The following is a 26,389-nucleotide window of genomic DNA, read 5'->3' on the forward strand; positions in this document are numbered from 1 at the left end:
CAAACATGGCCAAGTCCATGACAGGCTCCAACCTTCCAACCATTGAAGGCATCTATGTGAGCCAACCCCTTCCCAAACCCCCCCCCTCCCCCCCCACCCCTGCCATCACCCTGGTCACCAGCTCTTCTCACTGCTACCTTCTTCCCAAATTTCAAATAAGTACAGGCACAGCCTGCTAGATCTATCTTCCTTCAGGAAACCTATTACCCGTGGATACAGTCGAGGCTCCGTGGTTCTGACCCAAGGAGGGATGAACATAAAGAGAAAGGAATGCATTTCTCCTACACTTCCTTGTTTTTTTTTGGATATTCCAAAGTATTTTCTGGCCAAAGAAGATTTGTTTCAAGCATGTCAATAAGAAAGAGAAAAATTAATTTCCATGCAATACAGTAACTGCCAGATAAACTGTCATTCAGTTAAGTTAACAGAGGAGCAAACACTGGCCAGGACACCAGGGACAACTCTCCGTTCTTCTGAACAATCACACAACAGAATCCTTCACCTTCAACTGAGGTGACAGACAGGAACTTGGCTTCGCATTGAACACGGTATCTCAGTGAGAACAGTGGTCCATCCATCATGTATGAAGCTTGACTTTATTTTCAAGTCTCTGGAATGAACCATGAAGCAACAGTCTTTTTTTTTTGCTGAGCTCAGCTGATACCTACACCTGCTCTCTGCAACCTTCCATGTGTCAACAAGTGAGAGAGAGGAAGCATGAAAGGCTTTTATGATATGCTCCATTCCAAATACAAGCATTAGTCACACGAGGGACTGTAGATGCTGGAATCTGGAGTGAAAAAAATTCACAATCTGCTGGAGGAACTCAGTAGTTTGAGCAGCATTAGTGGGAGAAAAAGAATGATCAACTTTTCAGGACTATCGCGTTGGAAGGGAAACTTCGGTGGGTTCAAAGAACAGCAGGTCTGGACACAGGCTGAATGGAGAAACAATATGACAACTTGATGAAGAGTTCAAGCCTGAAATGATGGTTATGTACCTTTACCTTTGCTATAAAAGTTCACTGTTTGACCTGTTTGGTTTCTCCAGCTTTCTGATTTTACTGCAGAAATAATCTTTAAAGAAACACATGAAAGAGGATCGCAAGGATAACACACAATTACTCTTATTTGAACAACAAAGTGCAAACAGTCACATTGTAATTAACACTACCCATACCGGCGACTGGTTACACTCGTACAACCCAGTCACAACAGACACAAAACTACCGATACCGGCGACTGGTTACACTCGTACAACCCAGTCACACCGGACACAACACTACCCATACAGGCAACTGGTTACACTCGTACAACCCAGTCACACCGGACACAACACAACCCATACCGGCGACTGGTTACACTCGTACTACCCAGTCACACCAGACTTAACACTACCCATACCGGTGACTGGTTACACTTGTACAACCCAGTCACACCGGACACAACACTACCCATACCGGCGATTGGTTACACTTGTACAAGCCAGTCACACCGGACACAACACTACCGATACCCGTGACTGGTTACACTCGTACAACCCAGTCACACCGGACACAACACTACCCATACTGGCGACTGGTTACATTCGTACAACCCAGTCACACCGGACACAACACTACCCATATCGGCGACTGGTTACACTCGTACAAGCCAGTCACACCGGACACAACACTACCGATACCGGCGACTGGTTACACTCGTACAACCCAGTCACACCGGACACAACACTACCCATACCGGCGACTGGTTACACTCGTACAACTCAGTCACACCGGACACAACACTACCCATAACGACAACTGGTTACATTCGTACAACCCAGTCACACCAGACTTAACACTACCAATACCAGCGACTGGTTACACTTGTACAACCCAGTCACACCGGACACAACACTACCCATACCGGCGACTGGTTACATTCGTACAACCCAGTCTCACCGGACACAACACTACCCATACCGGCGACTGGTTACACTAGTACAACCCAGTCACACCCGACACAACACTACCGATACCGGCGACTGGTTACACTCGTACAACCCAGTCACAACGGACACAACACTACCCATACCGGCGACTGGTTACACTCGTAGAACAAAGTCACACCGGACACAACACTACCCATACCGGCGACTGGTTACATTAGTACAACCCAGTCTCACCGGACACAACACTACCCATACCGGCGACTGGTTACACTCGTACAACCCAGTCACACCGGACACAACACTATCCATACCGGCGACTGGTTACACTCGTACAACCCAGTCACACCGGACTTAACACTACCTATACCGGTGACTGGTTACACTCGTACAACCCAGTCACACCGGACGTTACACTACCGATACCGGCGACTGGTTACACTCGTACAACCCAGTCACCCCGGACACAACACTACCAATACCAGCGACTGGTTACACTCGTACAAACCAGTCACACCGGACTTAACACTACCAATACCGGCGACAAGTTACACTTCTACAATCCAGTCACACCGGACTTAACACTACCCATACCGGCGACAAGTTACATTCGTACAACCCAGTACAACGGACACAACATTAACTATACCGGCGACTGGTTACACTCGTACAACCCAGTCACACCGGACACAACACTACCCATACCGGCGACTGGTTACACTCGTACAACTCAGTCACACCGGACACAACACTACCCATACCGGCGACTGGTTACACTCGTACTACCCAGTCACACCAGACTTAACCCTACCAATAACAACGGACACAACACTACCCATACCGGCGACTGGTTACATTTGTACAACCCAGTAACACCGGACACAACACTACCCATACCGGCGACTGGTTACACTCGTATTACCCAGTCACACCAGACTTAACACTACCAATACAAGCGACTGGTTACACTTGTACAACCCAGTCACACCGGACACAACACTACCCATACCGGCGACTGGTTACACTCGTATAACCCAGTCACACCGGACACAACACTACCGATACCGGCGACTGGTTACACTCGTACAACCCAGTCACACCGGACACAACACTACCCATACCGGCGACTGGTTACACTTGTACAACCCAGTCACACCGGACACAACACTACCGATACCGGCAACTGGTTACACGTACAACCCAGTCACACCGGACTTAACACTACCGATACCGGCAACTGGTTACACGTACAACCCAGTCACACCGAACTTAACACTACCAATATCAATACCAGACACTTTTCTTGTTGGAACTCCAACATTACTGTGGTTTGTTTCTCCCACTCATTTCAACATCAAACTCCTCGCTTAATGGGGAAGATGCACAAAACATGTGTGTTAAATGTGCTCTACTTGACATCCAATAAATAAAAGACATTTACCCTCTGCAACTTGTTCCTTTGGTCCCTTTCTGCATTTACATCAAATCAATCGTGTGACTTGGGCAGTCTGCTGTTTCACATTTTTATCCAAGTCTATTTTTAAATCTGTACTTTGAAAACAAAATTAAACAAAAAGAATCTCCAAATGGCACAAAATACTGAAGGAGTGACTGTTTAACATGCAACAATTTCTAATACACAATTCCCCTGAGTTCTGGACTTTGACGGGATGGATAGGATTAAAAAAATATAAAGCAACAAAGATTAGAGCCAGGAGAGAGAGAGAGAGAGAGAGAGAGAGAGAAACAAAAGAGAAAGAAAATAAAAAAGAAACAAGAGAAGAAGAAAGAATTGGGGGTAAAATGTTTGGAAATGACGAGAAGTAGAGGCAAGCTCTGGGAAACATCCAAAAGGATGTATTAGCTATCGTTACAGATGGATCTGTAAACCGAGCGTTTCCATCTATGATCCAGAAAGTACAATAGATCTGTCTTAGCTTATAACTCCCACAGAGAAGCCTAAACCACATCTGTTTTCTATCATTACCCGAAAGAGCATCTGCAGGGAAAGAGACGCTGCCAATTTTTCTTTAAAGGTTCTCCGTCCTGGAACAAACATTACCTAAGTTGATGGAAGGAGAAGAGAAGAAAAGAATGGACTCAGTAGAATTTCTGGTGTATTTTTGTTGAATGACAACATTGTCTGACTGGCTTAATGCAACCTAGATTGTATACCTAGAATGGATGAGAGGGGGGGTGGGGGGGTGGCTTGGGAGGAGGGAGGGGGGGGGAGAAAAAGTCACTGTATATGTGTGAAAAAGAAAAAGTGTATATCATGGCTAACGTGATTTATGGTGTGAAAAATAAAAAATTAAAATAAAAAAAAAAGGTTCTCCGTCCTGAATAAAGACTGGTCACTGGAGCTTTCACACCCACCCCCGAATAATTAAAGGGAGAGCCTTCTTCCAGGACAGCAAAGCAAAAACATGGTGTCATCGTTACTTGCAGGCAACATGCCGGAGTCCTCCCACACAAGCCCTGGGTACGTCCTGTTCCACCAGCAGAGGTGATGGCATAGTGGTGAAACCCTTGTCGTCCTCAACATGGAGTCACAGCATCATGTCACACATGGGCAAGGAAGCCCATTCCTGGTCACCACCTCCCCTTCTCACCAGATCAATCAGAACAAACTTCAGATTTACTGATAGGGCACATACATGACAACCCCTCGATTCCTTTTTCCTGACAGAAGGCAGAATTTCTACTTATCTGTGGTGCAAAACACTGTTTGCAAGAAAAGATCTGTCTATGGGGAGAAGGTGTCAAGCAGAGTCATGTTGTGCACTTCCGCCCATCAGGGCTGTGTACTCAGACTGCTCCTGTTCATGCTGTTGACCCACAACAGCATCGCCAGATCCATCTCCAACAGGGCCATCGTTTGCAGATGACACAACAGTCGTTGACCTCATCGATGAGTCGCACCACAGAGAAAAGGTGGAAAATCTCGTGAAATGGTGTGAGAGGAACAACTTGAATCTCAACGTGGACAAGACAAAGGAGATGATCAGGAGGACCAGGAATGACCATCCTCCACTACACATCAACAACTCTGTAGTAGCGAGAGTGGAGAGCACCAAGTTCCTTGGAGTTCACTTAACTAGTGACCTTTCGTGGACACTCAACATCTCCTCACTTTTCAGCAAGGTGCAACGGCGACTGCACTTCCTGAGAAGACTGAAGCCGGCAAAGGCCACCGGCCACCATTATGTCAACCTTCTGTAGGAGCTCTATTAAGGGTGTCCTGGCCAACTGCATTGAACTGCAATACAGTGGCTGCAGAGAAATGGATTGGAGGTCAATCCACAGCATCTTAAGAGATGCAAAGAGGATCACTGGAATCTCCCTTACCCCCTCCCCCCCCCCCATCAACGTGATCTGCCAGGATCATTATCTATCTGAAGAGGGCACACAAAATCAACGAGGACCCCTTCCAGCATGCATGCGGCGTCTTTCAGCTGCTCCCGTCGAGGAAGAGATACAGGAGGATCAGAGCCAGCACCACCAGGCTGAGGAACAGCTTCTTCCCACGGGCAGTGAGAAAGCAGGATAACCAAAGGAACTTCCCACACTAAACACCTTAGACACTCATATTCATGAAATAATTTTTTTTGTATAGATGAAATATCTGTCCTGCATAGGTATTAGTTGTCTATATGTGAGTTATGTCTGGTTCTATGTCTGCATGTTTTGCAATGAGGTCTGGAGAACACTGTTTCATCAGATTGTACTTGTACAATCAGGTGACAATAAACTTGACTTGACCGGAGAGTGGGGCTGAGTGGGAGAATGGATGAGCTCATGATGGAATGATGGAGTGGACTCGATGGGCCAAATGGCCTACTTCAACTCCTTTATCTATTGGTCTGCAGATTTTCTTCTTTAACCCCCTCAATCCCTTCCATTCACCTACAGTGATGGATGATCTACACAGCTAATCAGCCCTGCTTTGGGATGAGGCAAGAACGTGCAAACTTTGCACGGATAGCGCCCGAGAACAGAACCAAGGCAGTAACGCGACCTGCTGTGTGCACCCAACAGCTGCCCCCACTCCTTGCCGTCAGTCAGATGCCTCAGTCCATGATGGCAGTGGCAGAGGTGACCACTGCACAGACCCTGTGGAGCTGGTTGCATTACTATACCAGGGTCGCCCTCCATTTTCAAGTAGGACATACAACGGTGCGAAAGGACAGACACACAGCAGATCCATGAAGTACTATTATCCATATGTTCTGCCATTACCATCAACCCAGGTCTAATTCAGAGTGTAAGGGGGCCGGGTCGGAGCAGCAACAGGAAAACCAGCCTCATGAAGTTGCCAAACACTGCACATTCAGGCCAAACAGCAAAACAGGCGATCAACAGATGGAGCGGAGGGAATCGACAACCAGGAAGGTAAGAGCAAAGCTCTGTAGTGCTCAAAGCTGGTTGATAATACTGACAAGCAATTAAACAGCAGCTCCAACAACATTCCCATTCTCCAAGCTGACTCTGCAGTGTGAATGTTAAAGCCTTACAGCTCCTGGACGAGAATTCGCTGGTGAGCACTGGCGCTGCCGTTTGTCCTGTTGACCAAGTGGGCTTCCTCCAGAAGATGTGCTGTTCGCCAAGTTGTATAACAGCCCACCTCACTGACAAAAGGCAAAGGAGGAAAAACCCAACACCCAACCCCAACCAACCAATTATCCCCTGCAACCGCTGCAATCGTGTCTGCCTGTCCCGCATCGGACTTGTCAGCCACAAACGAGCCTGCAGCTGACGTGGACTTTTTACCCCCTCCATAAATCTTCGTCCGCGAAGCCAAGCCAAAGAAAAGAAAAGATAACAGCTGTAAACAAATCTTTTGTGCCAGTGAGTGAGCAGGATCAGAGAAAAATTTAATGGAAACATGGGGAGAATAACTGTACTAACCCAAGGGGATCAGGTGTAACAGGTGCTGTACCACCCCAAGGGGAGAAGGTGTAACCAGTACTGTACTGTACTGTCCCAAGGGGTCCTGGTGTACCCGATACTGTATTGTCCTGAGGTGAGCTGGTGTCACCAATACCGTATTGCCCCAAGGGGAGCTGGTGTCACCAGTACTGTGCTACCCCAAGGGGAGCTGGTATAACCAATAATGTACTGCCTCAAGGAGAGCTGGTGTCACCAGTACTGTACCACCCAAAGGGAAGCAGCCTTAACTGCCCCAAGGGAAGCTGGTGTAACTGGTACTGTACCACCCCAAGGGAAGCTGCCTTAGTCAGTACTGTACCACCGCCAGCCCAATCCTGAATTCCAATGTGCAAGTTCCATGGAATATTGTTGGGGTTTGTTGACTGGAATGACCATCACTGTACAGAAAGCCAAAAATTTTGAATTTAAACTTGCGAGAATATTGACCAACAAGTGGACAAGTGGGAGTGGCTTCTTTCCCCCTTGTCAGTGCTAAACACCAAACCAGTCACAGGATAAGCTGGCTCTCTCCTCAGAGGGCAGAATTGTCCAGGGGAGTCCAAAATCGCCTTGGAATTGGATACTGATGACGATGAGCTTGAGATTTTATTGTCGTACACACACAAGTACAATGTACAGGTGTTAAATTCTTACTTTCTCCAACCAAAGACACATGCAAGATACACCAGAGAAGCATAGAGCCCTACAGCACAGAAACAGTCCCTTCAGCCCTTCTAGTCTGCTCTAATACATAATTCTGCCTAGTCCCACTGACCTGCACTTAACCACTCCCCTCCCATTCACGTATCTGTCCAAATTTTTCTTAATTATCAAAATTGAGCCTGCATTCATCACTTCAGCTGGCATTCCTTCCACACCCCCACCACTCTCTGGGTGAAGAACTTGCCCCTCATGTTTTCTTCATTCTTTTCCCCTTTCACCCTTAATCCATGTTCCCAGTTTATGTCTCACCTTCCCTCAGTGGGGAAAAAGCCTGCTTAAATTTACTCTTATCTCTCCCCATCGTAATCTTGTTTAACAACCATCATAACATTAACAAAAAGTCAAGACAGAAAACGAGCCAATAAATATAAAAGGATAGATAAATAAATATCCACAGTTGCAGTTAGTGCAAGAAAATAAAAATGAATTTTTAAGAGCGCAGACAGATCTTTTGATGGTCCCAGAGTAGTAGTTTATGCGTAGGGTAGTAAGGGAGGTTCAAGAGCCAAAATTCTTTCCTGCCTCTTACTTCTCCCTGATGTCTAAATGTTGCAGCTCCTTTGTAACGTACTACAGCTTACAGCTGCTCCCCACAAAAGATGGATTTTGTTGTGCTCCATGCATTAGAAATTCAGATGTTAAGCAAGACCTGTTTTCTCAAAACTGCTGGCCTACAAATTGATGTTTGCTGGAGCCATGTCAAAATGCAACAGGCTCAATATCCACATTTCTGCTCTCAATGCACCCTTGCAAATTTACTGCGACTTCTGTGTCAGAAACACTTCAAATCACATTGTTCTTGGCAGATGCTTCCTTTGGGAGGCAAGGCCAGCTTATCGGTGCACACTGTCGCAAGCAGCTCAGTCACTGATCACTTCCTGAACAAATGGCTTTCAATATTGCAACTCTGGGCTGGGAATCCACTCAGGAGATGGAGAAATAAGAATCATCCAGGACTGAAATCCTGCACAACATGGTGAGCGCAACAGTATTACAGCACCAGAGAATGCGATCAAATCTGGTGCCATCTGTAAGGAGTTTGTACGTTCTCTCCATGCCTGCATGGGGTTTCCTCCCACCCTTCAAAATGTATGGGGTTGTAGGTTAATTAGGCTGTAATTGGGCCACACGGGTTTAAATGGTCCAGAATTGGCTTCTACTGAGTGGTAAATTAAAAAAAATTGAAATCAACCCAACTCATCCATGCCAACCAAGTTGTCTCCCTGAGCTGGTCCCAGCCCTCCTCCTCCAATGCTCAACATCACTCATGCACATAGAGAGACTAGCTTATTCCAATATGCAAGCTACAGCCAAAGTGAAATGAGATTGAAAACTTAGACTGGTCTGTTAGCAACAGAGAAGGGAGATTGATTTTAAATGCCTTTCTTCTCCTTCTGAAGCCCATTGATTAGTCTTGTCTGCTGACATTAAGTGAACAGGTTTGTCTCAGCTGATACTTCCTCATCTGAGCTCTGTAAACTGGACTTGAATCTCTCCCATAGAACCAGAGAACCTTGCAGCACAGAAGCAGGTCCTTTGGCCCATCAAGTCTGTGCCAAACAATTATTTTGCTTAAAACACACAGAAATGCTGGAGGAACTCAGCTGGCCCCGCAGCATCCACAAAGATATATTGCAGACGTTTCAGGCCTGAGCCTCCTCAAGGAATAAGTAAAAAGCAGGCAGGTATCTGAATAAAGTCTGATGGAAGAGAGAGGAGTCTAGACCAACAGTCAATAGGTGTTAAATGGACAGGATAAAATGAAAAGTGAGAATTGATTTTGGCTCTGTAAAAGAGACTGAGAGGAAAAGGGAAGAGAGGAGAGGGGAGAGTGAGAGAGAGAGAGAGAGAGAGAGAAAACCCCTCGCTCCACCCCTTCCCCTCTATACGTCCTATTAAACAGAGAAACAATGAAGAAAAAGAAACACAAAAAGAGCCTCCCATTGTCAGTGCGAACAGCAAAACATGTGGAGACATGATAATACCATAGTGTTAAAATCTTTACAAAGGTCTACTGGATAGTCAGTAGCGATTGTCACCCTGTATTGGCACCAATGAGGCATCTATATGCTCTAAATAATGCTGCCAGCTTTTTAAGAAGGTGTTATATCTCTTCCTGAGATTGTACGTGACCTTTTCAAGTGGGATGCAGCTATTAATCTCAGAAGACCACCTATCCATGAGTAGATGGGAGTCAGTCCAGACACATTCTTAAACATCACTCTCACTTTGCAAACTTCCTTTCCCCTCTGGAACTGCAATGCATGTCACTCTTCAATTATACCCCAAAACCGCCACATTCCCCTTTCCAAACTTGGAGGTTTTCTGCCAATTCATTCACTGCCGTCCCACACAGCCTCTGTACCTGCGTCAGAAGGCACCAGAGAGAAAAGGCTCTTGGAGAAATGGAAAATGGAAACTGTCTACTGAGAATGAAAACCTTGTTTCAAATGAGAGCTTGAGTCGATTCGCATAACAACATTCTGGTTCCTAACCACGAAATGCACTTGCATCTCCCCAGAATTTCCAGTTGAAAAAGAAATTCAGGAAAACGTCATCTGTTTGGGGGGAGGGTGGGGGGAGTGTTGAATGTACCACCAACTGAACATACCACCAAAATCCAAACCCTGCCAGAGAGGGGCCTGAGCTAATGGAATCAGGCAGGGATTTCTGCTGTTACAGAGAACACAGATGTTCTTCTTGTTTGAAGAACTTGTTTCTATTCACTGTTAATATTCACCGCTGAAGAATGTTTGGGCACTATCTATAACAGAGCAACCAAACAAAATAAAAATCAAAAGAGAGTACATTTTAAAACGATTGAACAAATATCCAGGAATTGTGATTCTTTCCACTCCCTGTTCTCACTGCGACAGGAGACAAGAGTGTGAGCTACTTCTTCCATTGCAGATATGAACCGTAATTTTTTTAACCATCTATTCACTGCAAGAATAAATGTCTGCCTTTAGCCACTACAAATATAAGGTGCAGCACATATTGGCAGAATGAAGACTACAAATCAAAGCAATTAAATGGCTAAAACATGGCTGCAGTTCGGCAGTGGTGGAAAGGAAAGCTGGGGCTGGAAGGGAAACGTCAAACTACCCTTCCAGCATTCTCTCAGACAGAAGGACAATGGTCTCGTGCAATTTTAAAATCTATCGACTCAGCGTACTGCTTAAGTTTAGAAATAAATCTTCTGTTATAAAGGAAATCAGTGAAACTTTCAAGAGGCAAAGAGACAGACATTGCTTCTTTTCATAAACTCCGGCCTCCCTTCGAGGTCCTCGTACCTTGGGAATTAAGTCAAAATTTGGAAGCCTCATTTTGAAGAAAATCAGCAGGAAAAATGTGCACACCATCTCGATATCATGCTCTGACGCAATTCCATACTTTGTTGCAACGTACACGGATTTAAAAAAAATATCTCAATCTTTAAGGAAGAAACATGGCAAAGCTCAACAGGGTCAGAAGCCAGTTTCATAGTTAATCATTTCACACAATACATCTGCTCCACTTACTGTGGTGTCTTGGACCTGTGCGACAAGGATGTGTTTCCAAGGGTATCATTCTCCCAGCTCAGGTCCTGGCAGAGCCCTTTTCTGGCTCTCAGTTCTGCACACACCCAAGCTCTAATAAAAATGGGTCTGCTCTTTAAAACAGCTTGGAGCTGCCGCCCATTGGCCAGGTCTCTTCCACAAGACTCTGTGGAGTAGCTCCCAGCTTTGCAAGATGACAACTGGCTCCCCGCCACTGCTCCCATCCCACTTACTTCTATTTACATGTCTGAACTGGGAATTATCAGCCTTCTGGCGAGTCACAGGAAAGTGCTTCCGACACTTTAAATAAATGAGAAGATTTAGATTTACTGTCCCCCACCTGCAACGTGTGCATGTGAAGGGAAGCAATGCTTCAATCAAATAAAAGCAAGGAAAGCACAGTCACTTAAATTTCTCTTGGAAACACAGACAAGGTTTTGTGCCTGCATAGAAGGCTGAGTGATCAGATTGAAAGCTAATTTCTTCAGTGAAGCAAGCTGGAAAACAAACCATCACTGGGCTTCTGATTCTTCAGTGCAAGGGTGTACGAAAGCTCCTGTGGCTCCCTCTACTCCTTATTTTAAAATTGGTGCTTCTCGTTTGGCAGAGCATTCCATTGACGAAACAAAAATATCGCCAGCTTTCGACAATAATATTGAGCAATTCACGGCTACTCTCAAAGCTTTAAAAATAAGAAAGCTATGCCAGTAATTCAAAAGAACTCCAATATTTTGTTGTTAATTTGAACGAAAGACACCCAAATGAAAGAACGATGCAGTCAGGTGTGTGACTAAAAGATAAATTGGTGGGGTGTTTTGGGGAGTGGGCTGGGTATTAAATGTTTGCCACCAAACATTTAATTTCCTGCACCGAAAGCTATTGTCAGAAGGTTGTGTTAAATATTTACCCTTCCTAGATTACTAAAATGGGATGAGTTGAGGTTCTTTGTTTTCTTTCATTTGTCGCACAAATGAATTAAAATTTTCACGGCTTCACTGGACAAGGGACTGCAGCAGTTAAGATTCACAATACACTCTCCTTTCCCATCCCCCACCCCCTTCCATCACCAACCCCTCCCAACCCCCACCCACAGCATAAACTCATTTGGCTCAACCATTCTGATCCATGGTAATATCATCAATATCAGTTACAGAACATGACAGCACAGTACAGGCCCTTTGCCCCATGATGTTGTGCCAACTGGTACAAACTTACTCAACCATCTAACCTTTCTCTACCTCACACCTCTATTTTTACTGTATCCACGTGCCTAAGCATCTTTTAAATGTCCTTGTTATACCAGCCTCCACTGCCACCCCTGGCAATGCCTTCCAGGTGCCCACCATTCTGTGTATAAAGGTTACCCCTGATGTCTCCCTTAAACTTTCCTCTCCTCACCTTGTACAGATGTCTCTGGTGTTTGCTGCTTTCGCCCTGGGAAAAGGTGCTGGCTGTTCATGTTATCTAAGCCTCTCAGAATCTTATGACCAATTATGGGGAGGAGGGATGAGAAACATGAATGGTGGTCTTGTCATTCAGCTGATCTGATAGTGCTGGGATGGGCCAATTTATGCGCCACCTGCTTTGCCTCATGGCAGCTTCAGGATAAGATCCCCCAGCCATTCACATAAACTTCTAACATGTTGCTTACACACTTCATTTCACTGTGAACTGCAATATGTAAACAGTGCTCCTGCGTGGCCGTGGAAGACAAGCTGCAAGTGTACCCATGGCTTCAAACCACTCCACAACTCCGACGTCGGGTGATAGAATGTACTGCAGCAACCCCCTCATCCAACTCCTCACAACCCTCCCAAAATACATACCCCTTCCACCTTTCCTAGATTGTGACTTCTCTTTCGAAGCATTTCATTGGATGTCAACTGCTCAGGGACATCCTGATGGGGAGGGGAAAAGAGGTGCTGCGAGAATAAAATTTAAGCAGAAAAGATTTACGTGAATGTTACTGGGAATGGAAGGCTTGTGTAAGAAGAGACTGGATTGGATTGGCTGGAACACACAAACATTCTGGAGAAACTCCGCAGCATCCAAAGGAAGTAAAGGGTCACCAACGTTTCAGGCCTGGGTCCTTCTTCAGGTATCAGCAAGAACAGGGTAGGCTTAGACTTTCCTCCTTGGAATACAGGAGGCGGAGTTTATGGAAGTTAATAGTCATGGCCTTTTATCCCAGACAAGGGGAATTTAAAACTGCAAGGCGTCGATCTAGGGTGAGCGTGGAGATATTTAAAAGGGACATGAGAAGCATCTTTTTATGTCGAGGATATATGGAATGAGATGCCAGAGGAAGTGGTAGAGGAGGGAATGTCTAGAAGATATTTAGACAGGTACCAGAATAGGAAAATGTGTTGTGGCATATGCGACAAATGCAGGGGAATGGTATAGATGACACTTTCCTTATTCTAATATATCTTAATTTCAAAGTTATTATCTTACAAAGTGTGAGCTGCGATATCCCAAATTTCTTTCTCCTTAATCCAACGAATCAAACTCTGTGGCTGTTACTTTATGTAGTTTTAATTCATTGATAGAACAGATAAACATTTTGCATAACTTCACATTAAAACTTTCGTAATGGTGAATAATAAAGCATTTACTGTATCATGTTGCAAAGATATAAAATGTATATAAAGATACAAAATCTTAAAGACATAAAAAAAAGCTTTTAAAGAGACACCCTAAGAAAAACCTCTTGTGCTCATGTCTCCTTCACATCTTGTAGAATGAAAGGGCAAGTGGATATTATGACATATGACGTCATGGTCACCATGGTAACACTACAAACAATAGTGTCTTAAAGGGGTAGGCACAAAATTAACTAAGAATCAAAAACACAAAGTTTTTTACAATTTACAAATTCCCTTTACAAATGGGACTAGCTCTGGTAGACACCTAGGTCAGCATGGACAAGATGGAACGCTGATGTCGGAGAGCAGCAGCAAACATCCAGGATCCACACCACCCAGCACACGCTCTATTCTCGCTGCTGCCATCAGGAAAGAGGTGTAGGTGCCAGAAGACTCGCACCACCAGGTTCAGGAACAGCTGCTCCCCCTCCACCGTCAGACTCCTCAACCACAAACTCATTCAGAGATTCATTTAAGGACTCTAACTTATCCACTTCATTGATTTTTTTAAATTCTCTCTGTATTGCACAGTTTGTTTACATTCGTTATCTGTTTACAGTTCCTTATTTGTTTACATGTATACACTGTGTACAGTTTTTCTTTGCACTGCCAATAGGTCGTAATTCTGCTGCGCCCACAGGAAAAAGGATCTTAGGGTTGAATGCGATTTCATGTATGTACTCTAACAATAAATCTGAAAAATCTCTCCCATACCTTTACAAAGCCTCCACATTTGTGCACATTAGTCAAGGCATGGTCTGATTAGAGGCAGTCAGCAAGACTTTTTTTAAAAGATTTTTTTTGATATACAGCGTGGTAACAGGCCCTTCTGTCCCATGAGCCCATGCAGCCCAAATACACCAATTAACCTACAAACCCTGTACGGTTGGATGAGGGTTGGTCGGTGGGTGTTGTCTACATGGACTTGAGTAAAGCATTTGACAAGGACTTTCAGGGTAGGCTGATCCGGAAGGTAAAGATCTGCGATTAGTTGGCCCAGAGAAACCTGTGCCACTGCAGCTGCTGTAACAGACCCTCGGAGAGTGGGGAGCAGAGACACAGTCCTGCCACGAGGTGCCACTGCCCAGTCCGACTGCAGTCAGCTCCACAAAGGCTTTAAATGGCCTGTTAATGGAGCCAACAGTGGTTTTATTAAAAAATTCTGTGACCGCGTGGTCTGCACCCAAGGTGGTGGCGCTTATGATCGGCAGCAGCCACGAGGAGTTGCAGTCTCCAGGGAAGCGGAGGACTGGCACAGCGCACTGTTTTGGAAGGAAAAGCAGAGATGGCTCGCAGAATGGTGGTCACAGCAGTGTACCAGTGAGGGGTTCTGCGGCTGAAGAACACACAGGCAGTGGCCTGTGGTGACTAGAGGCGAGCTGCAGGAGACTTCGGTTGAGGGATTCACACTAGGTGGCAGACAGCTGGAGACTGGTTCAATTCTGGCTGAAGGGGTACCAGGTATTGGAACTGGGATGCGAGAGGGTGTCCCAATGACGCTGAATGTCGAATGTTCGGATTGGAGCCTGGGCTGCTGATGGTTTGGACTGGACTCTGTACGGCTGCAGGGACAGCTGGAGGTGAATCTACGAATACTCGGTGACTTTGAGGGGACTCTCTTTTGCTTCTCTAGCTGCTTTCAGGTGCTCGGACGCAGATAATGCACCGGCAGACGTGGCTGGGGGAGAGCAGCTGGGATGTTCAGGTGGCCGCGGAGAAGATGCCTTTCTGTCGCCTGAAAGTGCCGGCTGAAGGAGAGCCGTGTCCGAGCAAACACGGCTGTGGACTGTGGGCGTAGTCACTGCTGTGTTCTCTTTCCTTCTCCAAGCCCTGTATCTCTTTTGAGATCTCTTCAGACTTTTAATTTTGACCTCTTATTTACGTCAGCGTTGACTTGTGCCAACTTTGGCAGCCCTGCCTTCAGCTGTCAAGGTTCTGATGTTTAGAAGCAATGTACTATTTTTTACCGAGTTTTTGGTTATGTAATCTAATGCCGTGAAGTCGTTTTTTTTAAACTGAATAAACACTTTGCATGTTAAAGTCACTAACTAAGCTTAAGGCACTGTTGTTAAATTGTTACCGACCTGATAGCGAGAGAAACAATATTTATTACAATATTAAATCTTACATTAAATATCTTAGAAGGATTGTGTCTTGGGCTGCATTCACGATGCTGCGTTCAAATGCAACGGGGATGCTCCAAGCCGGAGAATATGCCTACCCTAGGAGGGTTAGGTAAGTGTTCCTCGCTGCCGGCTTCTCCACTTTCAGGTGGCCACCCAACAGTCGCATTAGGGTAGAACAGGCAGCTTTACAGTCGGGTGTTCTGGCCACCTGAAAGCGGACTTCTGTCTGTAGCCACTTTTAGGAGTTCCCAGGAAGATTATGCGCCGACAGTCGTGGCTAGGGAAGTTCTGCTGGCACGTTTAGGTGGCCACGGAGTGGACGCCTTTCTGGCACTTGAACGTGCCAGCTGACTGATAGCCGTCTAGCAGCAAAAGCCGGCTACTCGGGACCGTGGCCTAGTCCCACTCACGCTGCCTTGACGTTATTTACAGCGCATCAAGGCATGACTGACAAACAATTCAGGCATGACTTGACTCCCGCTGCCGGTCTCACCCCCGACTCCTGCTGCCGGTCTCTCCCCCCTCGCTCGGCCGACTCCCACTGCCGGTGCCTCCCCCTCGCTCGCCCGACTCACTATTCGAACCAAGAGTTGATGGCTGATGACGTCATCTGCCCACCTCCTGGCAGCCCAGCTGCTTTCAGCTGCAAGAGAGGATGCTCCAAGCAGGATATTATACCTCCTGGAGAAGGGTTAGGTGAGTAGACCTCCTGGCCAGCTTCTCCCGTTTCAGATGGCCACAATACAGCCGCACAGGAGTATAATGTGCAGCTTAACAGTCATGTATTGTGGCCATCTGAAAGTGCCTTCTGACTGTAAGAGGCACAATTTCTACCAACAGCAAAGCTGTCTGCCTGAGGGCAGATGAAAACAAATTCCACGTAATATTTCACTGTCTTTATTGCATGACAATAAAGGAACCTTGAATCTTGACAGAGGATAGTGGTGGGTGTTATTCTGGCTGGAGATCAGTGTTGAGATAGATCAAATAATTCAGGGTTCAGAAGAGGTTACCAGGCTGCTGCCTGGATTAAAGGTTATGACTACCTGTAACGGGGACAAACTTGGTTTACTCTGGTGCATCAGAGGCTGGGGGGAGTCCCACTGAAAGCTTATAAAATTATGAGGCATTCCTAACAAAGACTGTCAGAACAGTTTTCCCAGAGTAAAACACATCAAGTTCATTATCATCTGATTGCACATAACACACTGTGATAATACAGATCTATCACCAATGTATATAGTGTATATAGTTACAGTATCTAGACTGTGCTTACAGCGATTGGCTGAGAGCTAAGCCACGCCTACTGTCTGGGCCTTAAAGGGTTGTGTCCCTAGCCAGGTCGGGTCATTCCGGACTGGTCGGCCACCTGTGAAGAGCTCCGGTCTTTTGTTAATAAAAGCCTTGGTTTGGATCAACAAGTCTTTGGTTCTTTCAACGAGCTCTACACACACACAACTGACCAAAGACCGCATCTGTGGACCATAGTGGAGATACACCCACACAAACAGTATATATAAATAACAATCCAAAGAAACGATAATAAAAATAATTTACAGGTTTCTAGGATTATTCAGTAGTTTCACTACCTGTAGGAAGAAGCTGTTTCCCAGACTGACAGCCCTGGCTTTTATGCTACGGTACCTCTTTCTGGAAGGTAGTATCTCAGAAATACTGTGGGCTGGATGGTAAGAATCTTCAATGATTCCCTGAGCCCTCCTTAAGCACTACTCCCTGTAGATGTTCTCAATGGAGGGATGGGAGAACCTGGGGATCTTCTCAGCAGTTATCTCCAGCAGTTCAAATGCTGGACGACATGGATTTAATGTGGGGGTGACGGAGGGGAGGGATGTGGGAGGAAATTTTCTTTCACAGAGAAAGGTAGGTGTCTGGAACAGGATTCAAGGAGCAGTGGAGGAAACGCTAGAAGCATTTGAGAACCTTCTGAATACATTAAAATTGAGGATCTAAGGTTATAATAGGGGAGAGTGTACACCAAATTCCCATGTTCAAATATATGCTCATGGCCCCTATTCATCTCCCCACAGTAAACTCTCCATTAACGTCAACAAATGCCACTGACAATTAGTCTATTGATGACTCCCCCAAAAACTTACTTTCTTTTTCAATTTTTTTATTAACATTGAATTAAAAAATAGAGTACCTATTTTATGTTAAAAGTCAAAAAGATACATTACGCTTAAATCGTATCATTTTGGACAGGTGGTGTTTAGAGATGAAGTCTTGTTTAATTATGGAAAGGATATCTTTTGCAATTCAAGATAAGATGTCTTTTTATAAGTTGAAGTGGACTCCATTTGTTAAGTATATGCAATTAAGTTTGATTTAAGTATGTTCCTAGATGTGATATTTTAGATTTGATAAATCCTTTTTGTTTATTATTCTTATTTGTCATATTTTTTTGTGTGTGTGTTTTTTAATATATAATATTATTAATTTTACTAATTCTTCACTATTTTGGGGGAGGGGAAGGGTGGGTTTTTTTTATATAGAATTTTTTTTTTAGTTCTTGTATGTTGGGGGGGTTAGTTTGAATTAAGTTAGGTTACTGATGTTGTATTGTAATTATATTACTTTATTTTATTTTTTTTTTTTAAATGTAATTTTTCTTTTTATTCCTGTGATAAAATCTTTAAAAAAAAGAGACAATTATGTTCAATAAATACACAATTAGCACTCAAAAAAAACATATAATTTCATCCAAAGTTCCCACATTTTAATCAAACAGATTATATTGTATTGATATTTTATTTATAAAAAGAGAAAATCTAAATCCACTACCAAGAAAGAAGCTGTTTGGCCAAAAAAAAATGAAGGCACAATTTTTATCAGTGATAAATTCCCTCATAAGTCAACATTTCTATCTTCATAACAAATCAAAGATTATAAAAGTAATTCAAAAGGGTCCCCACAGAGTTTGAAAATTTACATTCAAATCGGAATTGAGCATCTAATCTTCTCTAAGTTTAAACATGATGTCAAGTGGCCATTGGGCCTGAGTAGGCAGGGTAATGCCCCTCCATCTGAGCAACATCGCCCGCCTGGCCATACGTGAAATAAAAGCTAATATACGCAGATCAGATGTCGTTAACGTGACGTCACTCTCTCCAACAATACCAAATACAGCAGTTAATGGTTAGGTTTAAAATTAACTTAAAAAAGCGCAGAGAAAGTTTGAAATATTTCGTTCCAATATTTCTCAAGACTCCGACATGTCCAAACATATGAATTAATGATGCATTGTTGCATTTATCCACATAAAAATTAGTTAGTTTGGCTTTGGACATGTGAGTCCTATGGACTACTTTAAACTGTAGGAGAGTGGCGGGCACATGCTATCCGGTTACTTCTCAGTCATACACAGGTCTCTTATTTAAACCCCACAAAGCAGGCTACGGTTCAGCCTTATATTTAATGAGACTCCATGACCAATATTCAATAAACAGGAGCAATCCATCCGACTGAACAGCACTTAATCAAATGCAGTCTGACAAGTGACTTAACTAGTGGTTTACAGATTGATTATCTCTTCAGTATAGCTATTCATATTATCGAGAGCAAAAATTTTCAGTTTTCTATATTGGGTACAGTATTTGGGGATAAGATCACTATCGTATTACCATCTGCAATGGAGCAGGTTTGTCATCCCACAGCAGGCACATCAATACCAGTGACCTCACAAGTCCACAGAAATTTAAATCCACCATCTTCTTGAGGTGTCAGTGGGGAAACTTAATCTTCCATTTGGGGCAATTGAACTCTTCCACTGCCTGTGTCATCCTACTGTTACCAACATTCAGGTAACAAAAAGGGTTAACAGCACAAAATGGCCAAGTTAAAAAATCGGTCTAAAGCAGAAATCATGGATTAACAAGGTTGGCAAGTAAGATACCTCAATGCAGAACAAGGAGATCAAGCAAGATAACTTGGCCAGAAGACAAGAACAATGGTATTTCAGAGGAGAAATGAAACTTTTGACTTTAAAAGACAGGTTTAAAATGGTTAAATGGCTTTATCACACTGTAAAAAAAAAGTACACTAAACTCCCCAGTATTCAGAATTCAAGCAACAGGAAACCCAACCAACAGCAAAAAAAATCAAGGAAATAAATAATTTTTTAATGAATTAATAATAAAAGTTTAAAATTGTAAAAGTAAATGTTCTCTGAAGCAACACACAACCCCTCGGTGAAGATGGGAGCAAACATTCAGCCAGCGGAGCGCCAGGTTGTTCCCTGCCTGCAGCAGCTGTGTGAATCAAGTTGTGTTTGAACAAAATAGTGTCACTCAGGATGAAGAGCCAGTTGATGTCTCCCTATCCCTGCGTGGTAAGAGTCTTTAATTTTATTAGCATTAAGTATATTAGTAAGGCTTTATTTTTAAACTTGGGGGACGTGGGGGTGGGGGGGGGGATCAATTATGACCCAACACAGTTAGCACAACACTGTTACAGTACCAGTGACAGGGGTTTGAATTTAAATTTTGCAAGTTATCTAATTAAAGAGAATTTGACATAATTAAGGACTATAATACTCTTTTTTTTAAAAATACCTTACATTTTGCACTGTGTTTTGTCTTTTAAACTGTATATTCTCAATGCAGGTTAAGCATTGTAAGAGTGTGTCTCAACCAACTGGAAAATTTAAATATCCGGCATCCATGATCCCTATAAGTGACAGATACCAAGGATTTTTACAGGATAATGACAAGGGAAACGAAGAGGCCCATCAGACAAAGGGTTTGGTGCAGTATTTTGCCAGACTAGGACAAGTCCAGGACATATGAATTAATGACGCTTCTCCACTCTTACAGCAAGAACTCATATCAAAATAAAAACGAGACAATTTTGCCTTACGCATATGACCTCTGGGTACCATTTTAAATTGTAATAAACAATGGCGAGCACATAATGAAGAGCTATTAACCAACTTAAGAATTGTGTCCCAATCCACATCCGGAATTGTCAAATTTAAATCCTGTTCCCAAGCATCTTTTAATTTTAACTAACAAAGTCTGATTTAAACATAACAGATATTAAATTTCTACAAGAAGGCATTAAACTAAAAAAAAAACTCATCTACAAAATTTGATTCAGACTCTTTTGGGAAGTCAGATCGGCGTGATTCAAGAAAATAACTTGCGAATAACTAAAAAGATTAGATTTTGGTAGGTTAAATTTAGCAGAAAGCTGCTCAAATGATACAAAATATCCATCAATGAGCAGATCCTTAAAACTCTGAAAAATAGCAACATGTAAGGAAGGTTGAAAAAATAATTGGATCCAATAAGGCTTAAAGAGAAAAATTATGAAATGCAAAATGTTTTTTAAACTGTGCCCAAATTCTCACAAAATGTTTAACAATGACCTTATTTATTGACTTCGTTGAAAATGGAAGTGCTAAATTAGAAAAGTTTTGGGGCAAATTCAGCTCCATTATTTGCATAATGGGGAGTCAGAATGATTACGGAAAAAAGGGCCAAAACGAAAGACTGACTGCCCAATAGTAAAATCTAAAGTTCGGCAGAGCCATTCCACCATCTCTCTTAGACCTTATGGAAGAACTTTATTAAGGTGAGGATGCTTACCCTTCCATAGTAAGACAATGAAGCCGAGTCAAGTAAATAAAAAAAAATTAGGAGCAAATATTGGAACAGATTGAAAAAGATATAAAAATTTAGATAAAATATTCATTTTAACAGAATTTATACGGCCAACTAAAGTTGTAGACAAAGGTGGTCATTGGGTAAACGAACGTGTCACTTGTTTAAGTTTTCCCTAAAAAGATGTTCATGATTCTTTGTAATTGTCATACCAAGATTGGAAAATTGACTTTTAACAATCTTAAAGACAGACCCATTATACATTTTACTGCAAAAGAATTCAACAGAAGAAGTTCACATTTATGCTCAATTTATATCCTGAAAATTTATTAAATTGTGAAAGTATTGACATCAAATGGGGGAGGGAGGCAACTGGATCTAAGATCATCTGCATAAAAAGTGAGACCTTATGTTCAATCCCTTTCCTCCATATCCCCAAGATGTCTTTACACTTAGGAAATGCAATTACCAATGGTTCAATTATAAAGGACTTACGGGCACCTTTGACGAGTGCCACGTTACAGATTGAAATGCTGAGGATGTTGTTTTCTTTCTTTCTTTGGCTTGGCTTCGCGGACGAAGGTTTATGGAAGGGTAATGTCCACGTCAGCTGCAGGCTGGTTTGTGGCTGACAAGTCCGATGCAGGACAGGCAGACACGGTTGCAGCGGTTGCAAGGGAAAATTGGTGGGTTGGGGTTGGGTGTTGGGTTTTTCCTCCTTTGTCTTTTGTCAGTGAGGTGGGCTCTGCGGTCTTCTTCAAAGGAGAATGTTGTAAATTAGGAAGAATTGTGGTGGATGACGTGAGTACAATAATTTAACCATGTAATAAAATCAGAACCAAAATTAAATGTTTCAAGAATTGTAAATCAAAAGCTTTTTCTGCATCCACTGAAAAAATACACACAGGAGTTTTCCTGGAGGGCAAATGCATAATATTCATTCAATGACATATATTAAAATAGAAATATTAGTTCTTAATAAACTCCATCTAATCTTCAGAAATAACTGAAGGTAAAATGTTTTCCATCCTATTGCCAAAATTTTAGCATTCAACATTCAATAAGAAAATCATTCCATCGGAGAAACATTCGGTAGTGTCTTTACTTTTCTTCGCAATTAAAGATAAGAAACCCTCATTTAATTAATCTGGAAGTTTACCCTGTTAAAACGAATCTGCAAACACCACATTCAAATGAGGTTTGAGCAATTGAGAAAATAATTTGAAAAATTCCATAGGTCCCAGGGCCTTTCCAGATTGTAATGAGGAAATGGCATGAGATAGATTCATCCAGTCTAATTTGACGATCTGAAGGAACCTTGGGGATATTCAATCTGTCTAAAAAATTCATCAAATTACTGTCATTCATACATTGAAGAGAGTATAATCTTTTAAATGTACTGTTTATCTCAGAATGATCTGAAGTCATAAAACCATTACAAATCTTTGAAATATGCTGCTTAGCACCAAATCTTCTCAATTGGTTATCCAAAAATTTATCAGATTTATCATCATGAATGTAAAATTGACTTTTAGATTTCAAAAGTTGGCATTCAACTGGATACGTTGAGAGAAGATCAAATTTAGTTTCACGTTCAATCTGTTTTTTGTATACATTTGAGTTTTTAGTTTGAGTGTATTGTTGATCCAACTGTTTAATTTGTTTAATTAACTCAGATATTTCTTCCTTTTTTTATTAGCAGTATACAAAATGATTTTCCCCCTAAGAAAGGCCACCAAATTATCCCAAATAATCTCTCCGAGGAGAGATTGGTATAAAAAGAAATGATCTGTTCTTTCATAAATATAACAAAATCCTTTTCTGATAATAACACTGAATTAAAGCACCAGTGTCTTTTGTCTTGAGGGAAAAGTCAATGACATTGCAACAGGGGCGTGATCAGATATTACAACACTGTGGTATTCATGAGAATGAGTTAATGGAATTAAATGATTATCAATAAAAAAGTAAATCAATGCGTGAGTAAGTGGGATGAACTTGGGAAAAGAAAGAATACAATTAGTAGGATTTTTTTAAATGCCAGATATCTGATAGGAAATAATATATTAATGAGGCAGATTTACAATCTAGGATAGGGTCCAACCAGCAGTTGAAATCCCCGTCTAGGATAAGCAAATATAAACTTAAATCCGGCAAGGAGGTTAAAAAAAATTTAAACCCCAGATCATCAACATTCAGAGCATAAACATAAGCAAAAACCATAATTTTATTATATAATTTCCTTTTGGTTAGAACCTAAAACAACATTATGTATATTAATAGGAATATTCTGATTAATAAGGATTGATATCCCTCTGGATTTAGCTTTAAAGGAAGAACAATATTGCTGCCCTTCCCACCACGACATCAAGCATGGAACATCACTGCCATCACTGCCATATGTGTCTCCTGTAAAAATATAATAGTGTAGCTGCCCGTGGCCAACATAGGAAATGGCTGTCGAACACGGCGATCAAGGAAGCAGCACACGGGATGAGAGACCCGCTCCCATAGGCTGCAGTAATAGCGGTTGAATCGACCAATCATCCATCCAGCACACTGATATACTGAGCAATTGGTTAATGAACAGTGGCAGCCGCTGGCCTTTTTCAGTAAACACCTCAAACCACCAAAGCTCAAGTACAATGCCTTTGATAGGGAGCTGTTAGCGTTTATATGTGGCAATTTGGCATTCCTGTTACTTCCTGGAGGGCAGGAAGTTCAAAATTTACACAGACAACAAGCAAGGTGCCAGCCAGGCACCTGTCCTATATATCTGAATTTTCAAGCCATTGAACATATTGCTGGTAAGTCCAATGAGGTAGCTATCTCGTCCGGCTATTTTAGTAATGCACGACCCCATCCTGGGTATCGACTATGTAGCCCCAGCTGAAGTGCAGTAGGTGGACCCTGACATACAGCAGTTACCAGCCTCCAACCAGAGGACATCCAGATTGCCCCAGGTAACCATACGCTGCTCTGTGACACCTCAACTGGAAAGCCGTGCCCCGTTATTTCGGCCACATGGAGGAGGCGAGTTTTTGATTTGGTCCACAATTTGGCTCACCCTGCTATCAGGCCAACAGGTATGTCCGGCACAGCCTCCACAAAAAGGTCACTCATTGAGCCAGGCATCTAAGGTCCAGACCAACATTAAGGCCCTGCCACAGCCCTTCGATCCAGCACGGTGTTGGTTCAGCCGTGTGCACATAGACAATGTGGTGCCCTTACCTACATCCAGGGGTGCACGTTATCTGTTGACCATGGTCAACCAGTGACCACATGGCCAGAAGCAGTGTCACTACCTGAAATCTCTACAGAGGTGTTACTGAACACCTGGGTGGCACATTTTGGGGTCATCGAACACAGTATGCGACAGGGGGGCCCAATTCATTTCCAGCCTGTGGAACGCCTTAGCAAATGCCCTGGGGACCCAACTCCACCACACCACAGCATACCATGCACAGGCCGATGGGTTGCTGGAGATGTTCCACATGCACCTGAATGGCCCGACTCACTGGAATGAACTGGGCCGATAAACTCCCTTGGACCCTGCTCTGCATTCATACTGTCCCAAAGGAGGACCTCCAGGCATCGTCTGCCCTGGTCATCCCGGGTGAATTCGTGGCTACTTCTGAGGATAAGGGGGAGCTCCTGGCAGCCACATCATCTCAACTGCGTGAGGGCCTGGGCGTACTGGCCCCAGTTCATCCCAGAGCCTACCTCAAGCCACCGCCTTTGTTCTAAAGAACTTTGCAGACTGTCACTACGTATTTGTCCGATGCGGGGCTCACTGGCCACCTCTCCAGCAGCCTTATGAAGGGCCATATCATGTCACCAGACACAACGGCTCCACCTTCGTGTTGGACATTGCAGCAGGAAGAGAACTTCACTTCGACTGGCTGAAACCGGCCCACTTGGACTTTAACCAACTGGTCACTCACCCGACCCCATGGCGCAGGGGTCGACCTCCAAAAGAGTGCTCCACTCTCCAATTCCGGGAGGAGGTCGTGTATGGCCCATGGCCCACTCTGTGGGCCAACACAGGAAACGGCTGTCGAACGTGGCGATCAAGCAAGCAGCACATAGGATGAGAGACCCACTCCCATAGTCTGAAGTAATAGTGGTCAAATCAACCAACACCGCCAGATCACAGAAGGTCAAATCCAGGCCAATCGGCAGCCAGCCCTGCTCAAGCCACGCCCCTGTGGTGACGTGGCCGGAGGCCTATAAAAGGCAGAGCTGCAGGCCAATGAAGTCAGTGTTGACTATAGTCCCTTTGAGTGAGAGTCTTTAACCTCAAGTTATAATCATGCTATACCTTGAGCTATAACCATAACCGCCTGCTACAATCGCAGCTTTGAGTTTGTTTTAAATGTGAAGCCATTTTCTTTCATTTTACTGGATGATTTAGTATATTCACATTCCAACTCAGGAACTTAATAGATTAGCCATGGTCACTCAGTTATAAAAAGTAAACACTAATAATAAAACTAATTTCAGAGATTCCATTGCACATGTGCAGAACTGTATTTGTGCAGTATGCATGTCCTCTGGCCTGCAGATGGCCTTATTAAACCAAAGAGTACAACTCCATAAGCTGAAACCAAAAAATAAACCATAACAATAAAGCATCATGGCAATGCAGAAGACCCATGAACCCTTTCCTTCTCCCGACCCACCCCGCTAAGGTTGTTGAATAGACCAACAACATGCTAGTTAATCTAGAAACCCACCATCTTCCAGTAGAGATTAGATGCTCCTGCTCTAAAGCAAAATAGTAAGTTGAACCCCCTGTAACTGTTCATTCCAGACCAAAAGAAACCATGTTTAGTCTAAATCACAGTATACGTCAAAAAAATTAAAGACTTCTCATA

Source organism: Narcine bancroftii, chromosome 6, assembly GCF_036971445.1.
Source record: "Narcine bancroftii isolate sNarBan1 chromosome 6, sNarBan1.hap1, whole genome shotgun sequence".
Lineage (NCBI taxonomy): Eukaryota > Metazoa > Chordata > Chondrichthyes > Torpediniformes > Narcinidae > Narcine > Narcine bancroftii.